Here is a 12,089-nt window from a genome sequence, read left to right as displayed (position 1 = left end):
ATAAACATCTACAAAAGTTTTCTGGGAAAGATTACGGTTCATTATAACTGAGACAGAATAAATCCCATATCTCAGATTTCTCTTCCTTATTTGTCACCTGGATCTAAGGTTCACTTCTGCTTCTCACACTTCCTCATCCTTTCTCGTCTTTTCTTTCATCCCTCTGCCTGCCTCTGGCTACCGTCACTGCTGCATGTCTTATTTGTTGCTTATCTTTATAAAGGGATAGTTTGCTCTCCGTGATGAGGCCTTATTTACCCTTCCTTGCCTTGTCATATTCAAGTACAATCATTGTCCTGTACCCAAATCACCCCCAAAGCACACAACCCATATAATATTGCAAATGATTGAAAAAGCTGGGGTGCCTTGACAACTCAACGGTCAACCTTTTTAAATTCGATTAAGACTGACTGGACATTGGCAAAGACATGGACTACAAATGAAATCAGGGGCTTGAAGGAGAGAGCAAAGGACTGTGCCACTTAAATCTACCGTGTCCCCACCAAGCTCTCTCAGCTTCTTTATGAATTGTTATTGAGACTAATTGTCCTTTAGTAATGCTTGCAATAGAGACATTCTTCTTGAATAAATAGAAAGGAGAAAACAAACAATCATCTGACATAAAAGAGAACTCAATCCGGTCTGGGGAAGGTCTGAAGCAAATTCAGCTCCTTACACTGAACAAATATGTATTTATTTTTGTATAAAATTTAAGACCTAAGGGTTGATGTCACATATATTTTAGTCTGGATGCAGTAGATATTTATTATCAGTTTAGTCTGTCAAGATTTATTTGTTTTGAATAGATAGCTTTAGGACACCTGGGCACAAACAGGATTACTTTTTTATTTTTCAAAGCTCAGATGTCATGTCCTGTTTTTGGCTTTCTGCATATTAATCACACTGTTTCATTTTTTTTGCTTTCAAAGAAAGATGAGGATAAGGGGTTGCTGCTCCCCTTTTAAAATAAGATTTTCTTGTTTCATCTAAAATCAAAACTAACACCTCGTGTTGGCAACAAGCTAATTCTCCAGAGATAGTCATCTACTGACAAATGGGTTATTGTCTCTACACTGGGGTAGTTTGAGGAGCTTTGTTTGCTTTTATTTTTTCCCTTGTGTCTTTCAAAAGACGTCCTTTTATTGAATGCGAAAACGGGAGAGAGAAAAAAACAGCCATTTACTCTGAGATATCTGTTCGAGGGAAGTCAAACTGAAAGGGCAGTTTGGTGTAATTAGTGTATGTCTGCAGGATCCAGGACACGTGGCAGCCATGCTGAAATGCCCATCTAATGTAAGTCAGCCTTGACTTTGAGAGCTTGACTGTCAACAGGCTGTAGGAAGGTCGGTAATGAAGGGTCGCCCTCTGTGATATGCTCTGTTGAAGCAGTAGATAAATACTAAACTACTAAATCAAGTCCAGGAAAGAACAGAAAATAGACAGTGACTATATACAAAGTCAGTTACACCTGCCCATTTCTGGAGCGTAATTTACAAAGTGGATTTAACAAAAACAAGATGTATGACCTTTTCCACTTTTTAAATTCAGCTGTATTAATAATGACAGAAAGCAGAAATGTGCACAGAACCACTATAATTTCATCACTGGACTAGACAGATTTCTACAGTTGTCTGTTGAAACATGGCTAAAGCCAATATGTACATGGTATGCTGGGAAAATGTTAATGACGTACGAACAGATATTAATTCCAATTTTATCAAATATTTTTGGTCTAATTTCTAGTCCAAATATCTTAGTACACTTGAAATAAGGCAAAAGTAATTTAAGAGTAACTTTTCAGCAAAAATAACTATTTTCAAGTCAATACTTCTTAAATATAGACAAAAAATGACTATTTCCACCGGTAGATTTATTCACTAATAAGACTTTTTTTCTCTTTCTTGTTGGAAGAAAATGCCAGTGGAATTAGTGCTTTTCCACACAATGTTGGGACGTGTAAATAGAATCTGACCCAAACATCAGTGTATTTTCTCCAATGCACATTTATCTTGTGAAAGAAGCTAAAATATAAACAATTATAAGTGTCAGAAGCTGCAGCTTTTATTCCCTGTCCTGTTCTCTCATTCAGCTGACATGTGATTTTTGACACTGGTACAAATTTTTAATTGTGTCCATCAGCACTGAGAGTTTTGCTTATCTTTGCTCCTGAGCCCACTGCTTTTAAAAGCTATAAAGTATATTTGAAAAGAGAAGTCCTTTTCAGTATGATGGTGCAGCTGTAATGAGTTTTACATCTATTTCATTGCAATACAACTTTTTGGGAGTGTAGTATTTATTTTAGTACTATATCATTATTCAGGTAGCAAACAGTAAGAAGTCCTTCAGCCAATCCCACTGCAAATATACAAAATCTTACTAAGAATATTGGTCTAGTTTCTAGTACAAATGTCTTAGTACACTTCAAATAAGACAAAAGTAACTTATAAGTACTTTTTAAATAATATTATGGAATTCTTTACTTAAAACTAGCTCTTATAGGTTGCTGAACAGTTTCTTGTAAATAAAAAAAGAATCTGTCCAGCAACTAAACCTTTTTTCATCAATATTAAGGAATTATTGACTTAAACAAGCTCATATTTCTTTGTGAAAAGCTACTTGAAGGTGGTTTTTGATTCAGGTGTACTAAGATAATTGTACTAGAAACTAGACCAATAATACTTGGTAAGATTTTGTGTTTTTGCAGTGTGACTATATGATTGCTGTGAAATGGCCTTAATATTAGCCTCTGTGATAAATATATAAATGTGCTTAAAGTAAACCCCAAACAAGAAAAAATGCAAATAAGCAAATAACCCAAGAGCACCACCAATATTAGTCTGAATCTGTAATACAAGTACATCCAGTACTCAAGATTTTAAGATCTTTTTAAACTTTTTCCACACATATGCCTCAAAGTCTTTTGTCCTGAAAGAAAAATGAAAATAAGAACTGTTAAGAATGTTTCTTACAAAACCAAACAATGTGGTCAACAGAGTTTTCTACCGACATTCGAATAAACATTTTATCACAGCATACAAGCAGATTTGTACATCAGCTAAAGATCCCTAAAGCACAGTGGTGTAATGTTGTTCGGAAATTATGAAAGGTTAGAACCGCTATGTGACGTCTTCTCAGCCAGAATGCCCAGAGGCTCAGGATGGTGTGAAAGGTTACGTTTCAACAACATAACAATTCATAACATACAAGAAAAAAAAATCACAGTTGGCTCTGGGGAAAACTCGTTGCAGGCCCAAGGACAAATGCATAAAAATCTGAGGTTTTATAACTAAATGGTGTGCAAAGAAAAAGGCAGGAATATGCACACTTTATCCTTCCAGTTAACCGTGTAAATGATTCACCCTGCTGAACCAAGGCAACATTGAATATTTATGCATGTGCACAAATTATTTCCATCCATAACCATTAACTGGCACTTGAATCCCAACATATCTGCATAAAACTGCTGTATTCACTGCAAAAAAGGAAACAGTATAGTTTTTTTTCTACACAAGTCTTACTTGTGAATGACGACAAAAACTGCTGACTGAAAAAATAACATAAATGACTTCTTGGTTACCACATCCTATTTCCCTTTTTCGGTACAGGTATGCATCTTTTATTTTTCAATGGTGCTTAAAAGCCTCAAACATTGCAAAGACAAAGTTGCATATAGAGACCCAGATGCATAGAAAATCTCCAGTGAGACCCGGAAAACAGATGTAAACTGACATCTCAGCTGAGTTTGGAAAAATGGGAAAAACCTCTGAGGAATAGAAAAAAAAATCCTCATTACAATTTTTATCCCTACTGTTGCTTTACAGCTGACGGATTGTATAACTACAACTGTCGCAATAATAAAAATGTGACATTAGCCAATTCACAGAAGAGTTTTAAATACAAAAACGGTTTTAAAAATAGTCAGTTAGCCTGAAGATGCGAAAGTAATTTTCTTATTGATAAAAATTGTTAGCTCAAACTATAACTCTCCTCTCTACACTGCAGCTGAATATCCAGATAACAAAAATATTGTTCCATAGAAAAGCTGTCCAAACATCCAGATTCCCCCCAGGCAATGGTCAGCAAACCTTCAAGTGGAAGAAAGGCTGTTATATGTTGTCCTGAGGGAATAAGGAGCTATTACACACTTATAGAGTTCAACCCAACTGGGAGCAGCAAAGCAGGACACAGAAACATTAAATATTTACCATCTGTGCACCTAACAACATCCCTGACAACACTGCAAGGACAGCACACTCAGTCTCTGAGGCTTGAAATGATAAGAAATGTCAATTTTTAATATATTTTTTGGTTTACAGCTAAATAAATAAACATATAAATAAATAAATGCCAAGTTTTGCTTTATTTCTCTCTGTTATTTATTTAATTAAGAGGCAATGACTAAAAAAATAATTTTGGGGGAAGCTGTGACACTTCACAATCACTGCTTGTTTTTAACCTGAATATTCAATGTAGGATTAAATGTCATTATGGCATAGTGGAAAAAAATAATAGAGTAAAATAAATAAAATCCAAAAGACTAATGAATTTGGAGCACACTATTGCTTTCTGTTGATCAGAGGAATGACTTTTCATGCTCTCAAGCTGCTTCATAACAGAAATAGCTTGAGAATTTAAAGAAAAAATAAACAGTCCAGTTTTCTCAGCACAGAGTAACAGGGCAGCAAAGTGTACAAGTTCGAAAACAAAGTTTACAGTTTCATTTCCTTTCATCTTTATGAAACTATCCCATTGAAGGTGAAGCACGTTATTACAAAGAACGGGCCATCTTGCAGAGGTAGTGCTGCTGCTACCAGAAGAAACAAATGAAAATCCTCTCTGTTTACCACAAATTGCGAAGGCAAGACCACTGAGGACGCTGACGTTGTGTAACTCGCTTATCAAAGAGAGGCGGATTCTAGCAGGAACTCTGGAGACTATTCTTGTCTAGCATCACCCAGCCCCTGTAGATCTGAAATGTCATAAATTTCACAACTCTTCTCCAGGCAATGATAACAGAGGAATGTAGGGGAACACGGGGAAAAAAATAGACAAACAGACAGAACAGAAAAGAGGTGGGGAAAAAATGTGCTTGTAAGGTGCTGCTGTAGGCGGACATACATACTCATATAAAATATTAATGTTAGAGTTGCAACAATCAGCTATTTTAGTAATCAATTATCCTATTGATTATATGGACAATTAATCTATTATTCTAATAAAAAAAGGGTATATTCTGTAGATTTTCTTTTAAGCATTTTTATACAAAACATTAGACATGCATTAAAAGATGCAAATAAATGATTTTTTTTTTTTTTTACATAAGAAAATAAACATGTTATTGTCTAAAATGCAATAACATCACTGCCTTTGTACACCTTAGCCATTACTTTAGTGTTGGATTGTGGATAAGGATGAAATATGAAGTCACAAATCACAGCATAAGAGAGGGAGATTTTGTGAATGTGCCCTCAGAGAAATGTGAAGTAAGGGCATAATGCATTAATTTTAACGCACCACGTTACTGAAGAAGCCCAGCAGGACGCACGAGTCATCCTCAGAGTGAAAGCCAAGAGCGGGAGCCCATTAGAACAAAGAAAAGAGAGATACAAAGGGAGAGGAAAAACCAAGCTTATTTTTCATGTAACAACCATGGAGTCGGGAGGAGAGCAGCCTGCCTGTGGGCCACGTCCTGGATTTAATGACTTTCCACACACAAACGCAACAGATACTCAGTAAGGGTTTGACTTTGATTTATCTACTCTATAGGGTCAGAAATAAACAGAAAGATGTTTAATTTTTCATCAAAATAAACCTTCACTGAGCATGTTGTTTGGAAGTCCAGCTTCTGTTGTGTTGCAATTCAATTCAAGTATGATCAAACAGTTGGTGCACAAGGTTAAATGGTAATCTGGGGGCAATGTATTGTGAGGTTACTAATTATTATTAGTAACAGTAATAATATTGATTATTATTATTACCCCTACTACTAATAATAATTCTTATTAATATAAAGATAATAATTCTGATGCTAATGATATATTACTCATTATTGTCTCCTTTTCACAGCAAACATTCCCATGGATAATTAATAAAACTGAAGAAAATGAATTTTATACTGTTACATAATGAGTTTATAATCTGAAAACATATAATGAGATTAAGTCTTTTTTGGCCACGCATATTCAAGTATCAGACATTTTATTGAAGTATGTTGCAACAACAGAACTAAAAATGTAGGTAAGAGCAAAAATAAATCCTTCTCAAGATTTAACTAACATTTTAGACTGTCAATTAATCCATTCTAATACCTATGCACAACAAAAATATGCTTATTTGTCAGGTTAGCAAATGTTGGTGATAGCTGCTGCAAACGTCTATGTTCATGACTTCAAAATCCCAGCAGCAGGATTCAAACATTTTTTGGCCATTGCTGCACAATATGATGCCATTGCTGCACAATATGATGTGGACGCATGCCACATCAAGTCTTCAAGGACCTACAAATGCATTCAATGGTAGAACACACACCATCACAACTTAGGACTTTGATATTGTCTTCAAGCATCGTTAAAGCTTCTTGTCTACTCCGCTTGAATCGTGTTAGACAGACAATTTGGAGGCCAGGACATCTTAAAATAATCAATGCAAGAAAAAATTCAAAAGAAATTGTGGAAATGAAGCCATTGAGCTTGTCACTTGACAAAACATCCTATCACGGATGTGACAAAAGAGATGATTCTGCCGTCTCCAAAGCAACACTGAATGGGTAAATTGTACTCAGACGTTGCTGTCCATGGTTCTGAGGGCAGCAATAATAGGCTCCGATGGGAAATTTCTGCAATTTTTGCTATAAATACATTTCTGTCAAAAATGTAGTCAAGAAGGCTGTAATGAAAATTACATGTAATGCTTTTGAATGCATTCCAAATAATCTAAAATGATACGTATAACATAATAGTGTTATTAGATAAAAAAAATATACATCAACTGATTAGCTACCCTTACGTTTATATCAACAACAAATTAAAGTGCAATTATAAAACACAGAATTGGTTGGTCCAGTTTAAAAGAAAGTTTCACAATGCCATTTTATTAGCGTCTTAGAGTTCATTGTTAGAGCTGGTTGTTATGATCAGTTTAGAACTAATTATCATAATGATAATTTTCTTTGCGGATGTATAATGCAATGCATAAAGCCCAACTTCAAAAGTTCAAGAATAAAGTCAAATTAAAAGCCCTATGTCACCACAATAAATCCCAGTTATTTAAATTTTGTTTTTCATTATCTACTTTACAACATTGACTACACAGCTTACAGCTTAGACCTCATAAAGATTTTTTAATTGCAGTTACAGCACACATCTTAAAAATAATCTATCTTTTTTTTTTTTTTTTACAGAAGAATAGACCTGATACTATTCTTCAGTTCTATTCTTCAACCAGCAGCATGGTTATTAAACCCAGACACAGTATGATAAAACATCTGTCACATCTTTCCGTTCTGGAGAGATGTGACAGAATTGTCACATCCTTGGATGTCCTTGGAAATTGTGGGGAGTTTTTTCAACCTGGAGATAAAATGTACCATATCTTCATCTGTTCTATTTGCTGCAAACTGCTGCATGCCTGAACCGTACAGAAATTAACACAGCATGACACTGAAAGATGTTGCCCTGACTCTGCAACATGCCTTTCATGACAGGCTCATCTGTCATACCTAGCTATACGCTGGACATTCCCTACTACTTTTTTCTTCTTCCTTTTTGTTTCCCTTGACTCAAGGTTGAGAGTATATGGCTTCCTGACAGCAGAGGTTGGGACCAAAAAACAGAACACATCATGGTTCACATTAAATGTGCAACAAAGTTCTTTGTTCAAGCAGTGATTAGGTGAGCATGTGGTGTTGCTAACTCTTTTTATTAACTTTTTATTCCCAAGCAGACACACCTGCAGTAAGATGTAAAGATAAAATACATAAGAAAAACAGACTATATTTCTACACAATCATATGTAACAACAACAGAGCTTAAATTCTCTTTTGTTGCCAGTGACATGGTCAGGTTTCAATTGTATAAATTCCCTAGATACTAATTTATCTGCAGGCTACAAAATGTCCTTTTATTTCAGCTGTTCCCATAGGAAACAATATATGATGTCTCTAGAAATCAAATGCATAAAACGCTTCCACTATATGCTATTCCTTTAGGAGCACTATTCATCAGAGCAGTGCATCACTAAGAAATAAGCATGCCATCTGTTAGAGGAAGGACATCTTCTTCAAGTGTCACCTGTTTATTGGCTGAAATGTTCTATTTTGAAATATTTATTGACTCCATGTTTCTACAGTGAATAACATATTGTGCATTTGACATAGAATAATAGTGTGCAATGTTTGCTGTGGACTGATTTGTTCAATGTGGCACATATCCCCAAGCAGATTAAAACACCCACAACCTCTGAGTCTGTTTATATTGAATTCAACTGGAAGCTGGAAGAATACACATCATGAATATCAATTATTGCCAAAGTGGAGCTGTGAAAATTAGCAGACAGTCCTATTGTGGAGGTTAATGGAAACTCAGAAGGCGTTTCACTGTGGGGTTAATACCAGTGCTAAGCCTCTGTCATTGACTTTCAATAACAAATGAAAAAGTGTGTATGTCCTCATGATTGGTTAGTAATATGATTAAGTCAAAGCATTTATTAATGGAAAATATAAGAAACATGTAAAATAGTTTTCTCAAAAACATAAAATTCCCTCTTGAAGAAATTATTTGCTGTGAAAAGTCTTGACTATATACATAAATAAACAATCTATACTATGAATTGTTTTGTTAGTAAGAAACTATTAGAATATGACAACAAAATTTAAATGGGACACACACACACTATGCTTAATAACTGCAGTTCAATCTAAATATGGATTGATTTGTCGCATTTTTCCACTGCTTGATGTGGTCTATGATGAATCTGTTTAATATGATTACAAATGAGGTCAGTAGTCACAGTAGAAGCTTGCAATTTAGCCTTACTTAAAATATATTTATTTCTGGTTTCCTTCTGAGTTTTCAATAAAGACTAAAAAGGAAATGTTTCATTTTTTCTGAGAATATGCTAAATCACAGCATATAACATGTAGAATTTTATTTATTCATGTCAATTCTATAGATATTTATCAATCAATAACTGAATACATACATCTGTAAGTAAGCAAGTTAAGTAAGTAAGTTTAATTTATAAACCTAGAATCACACCCTCAGGACTGTGAGTCCCTGAAGCAATACTTTGCCTGAAAAAGAGACAGAGGGTGCAGTGGGATCAGGTGAGAAGGAATGTCTCCAGTCAATATCTCCATTTCAAAATAAATGTAAAATACTCCTGTTTACCGTTAAACAAACAGACAATCAACAACACCCAGCTGTGTAGTAGAAGTGCATCTTCCTGTCAATCAAACAGCTTCTGTGCACTGCTAAATTTACAGCTAACCTTCAGACAGCTGCAGCTTAGTGAGCAATAAAATCAGAACAGGAACAAATCGCTCCAGCGTTTTAATCTCCAGAGGTGAAACTCTCTCCTTCAGGAGCTGGTGTGCAAGATGGAGCAGTAAACACGATGCATGTGAGTCCCCTGGTGGTGTCTTCACCACCAGATCACTGGAGGCACAAAGGAGGGAAGCTTCAGCTCTCCTGTTTTAGCCTGTCATAGAATTTGGCAAACTTCTAACTCCTGTTTAAAACTAATGATTCCATCTGTCAATGTGCGTATCGTCATTTGTCATATTGTCAACATCACTCAAACAAACCATATTGGCCAAAAAGTAAAGGTAATGCTTTTTTAACATATCACCAACAGAAAAACTCATCAGTCAAATCATATTGCAGACAAGCATCAAAGGAGGAGCTTCCCTGTGAGACCTAGGGAAAAGTGTTTGACGTAATCACCCTACATAAATTACAACCTGTAAAAGAGATCAGGGATTAACTGCTGGCAGCATAAAAATGCAAGAAAAAAACATACAATGCTGAAGATCACTTGCAGATTTATAAACAGCTTACATTGCCTTAAAGGGAACCACGACTAGTTATAAAAATAGACCTTATTTGGGAAATATTTATCTTAGATGTAAAAACAATACAGTAATGACACTGTAGGTTACTGTAGGTTTAGTTTTTTTAAATAAATTTTAATAAAATATTTTCACAGGAATGTCGCCATGTTGCTCACGCTGCAATGCATTCGGGGTAAATTACGTGTAATGGTCCAACTGCCTGGCTCCTCCAGCCAAAACAGTGATGAGTAATGTTATTAAGCCTTCCTAATTGAAATCGATTGGAAAGTAGAAATCAGAAGAGGTGATGAGGAGGAGGAGCAAACGGAGGAAGAGGGCAGAGTGGGCTGTAGGAGCTGGCGTTTAGCTGCTGCCTTCAGCTTCGTAAATGAAACAATGAATGACACTTACCTCTGGTTGGACTGTGTGATCCGGTAAGCACTTCTATAGCTCTGTGTCCAGTTAGGCAACAACGGTTTAGGATCCGAACTTTGTTCATTGTTGGTAGTGGTTTCACAGTGCTGGTGTTCTAGCTCCATTAGCATTTCTAGTAGTAATAGCTCCATTAGCGCTGCTTGTCTTTTACCTTTCTCCCACCGTGTGTAGCGCTGTCTCCGGTTCAGCATCAGCTGTGCAGAGTAAAGTCTGGTGTGGTGGTCACAGCGACATCGGACTTTACGGTCCAGTCGGATTGGTGATGTCAGTACCGCAGGCCGTATAGCTCCTGTTAGCATGGCAAGGGGCGTCCAACGCTGCCTGTCTCAGCGGCAGCACGGCATTTATGTTTAGCTCTTTAAGGTAACGATCACCTGTTAGAGGCTTCCTAGTTCTGCTGGTATAAATGGCTCAGTGTTGTGGAGAAATGTCCAGGGTCCAGATTAGCTCCTTCGTTGTGTTCCACTCCGGCTCTCGCACTTTCTTTCATGTGTGAAACTATCCAGATTTATGTAAATTTTATTTATTTATTTATTTTTATCACAGCAGGTAGTGACAGAGTGTGGCATTATCTAAAATTACGCCAGTCAAACCCAATATGATAAACAACTACTCGGGTAAAGTTAGCCTTCCTGTGTTTACTCTGTAGACTCCAGTAAAGAATGGACCGAATGACGTCATCAACCCATCGGTGAAAAAATGGCGACCTCCATGGGTGAAAAATATAACAAGAGACGTACTGTACATTTTTGAAGTAATTATGAGTGGGGTATGAAAAATAGCAATTTTTTAGGTAATAGGAAAATTGCAACATATTTAGGCCAACATGTTCAAATAGTTCTGGACCCTTTTAATGCATTGAAAAAATACGACATTCCGGGCATTTAAACAATATAGTGCTGTTTATACTGAATGCAAAGTCATTCTGGGATATAAACTGTCTTATATAGCATGTAAAATAGACGGGCCAGCCCAAGGCATGAGCAAACTAAGCAGCCGTGTAGGGCCCCAAGGCCACTATGGAGCCCCCTCAGAAGCCACTATGGAGCTTCTGAGGGGGCCACTATGGCTTCCAGGTAAAGTCTATAAACTAGTGTTGTAGTTATGCTATCAGTAAGCAATGACTAGCCTTGTGTACCAAACATAAACAAAGTTGTAGGTGCATACAAGCAGGTAATGACAAAACTAGATTAATATCTTTTAATAAAAACCTGTTGTCTTTCAGGGGAAATGAACAAAATAGGAAAATAAATGTGAAGGAACAGCCCATCTACCAGAAAAATTTACTACATAAAACAGCAAATATAGCGTGGAGTAGGCCTGTCATGATAAACGGTAAATCAATCAATCGTACCATAAATTAAAACTATCGACGTCATTTTAATTATCGGCATTATCGTCTCTACCGGCCTTTTTCTTTCTGTTAATGACACTGAATGAAAAAAGGCTCAACTCCGGTGCTCTCCACTGACTCCTCCCTTCCTCATTTTACTTAGTGTAAAGCCCAGCGCACACTACACGATCTTAGAGCTGTCGGCCGATTGTCAGCCCATTTTCAAAACCTGAGACCACACATTAGCCGACAGAAATCCTAGGTATAACGGTT

The sequence above is a fragment of the Xiphophorus hellerii genome, chromosome 20 (assembly GCF_003331165.1).
Source record: "Xiphophorus hellerii strain 12219 chromosome 20, Xiphophorus_hellerii-4.1, whole genome shotgun sequence".
Classification (NCBI taxonomy): Eukaryota; Metazoa; Chordata; class Actinopteri; order Cyprinodontiformes; family Poeciliidae; genus Xiphophorus; species Xiphophorus hellerii.
The sequence above is the reverse complement of the archived record's forward strand: the minus strand, read 5'-3'. Positions refer to the sequence as shown.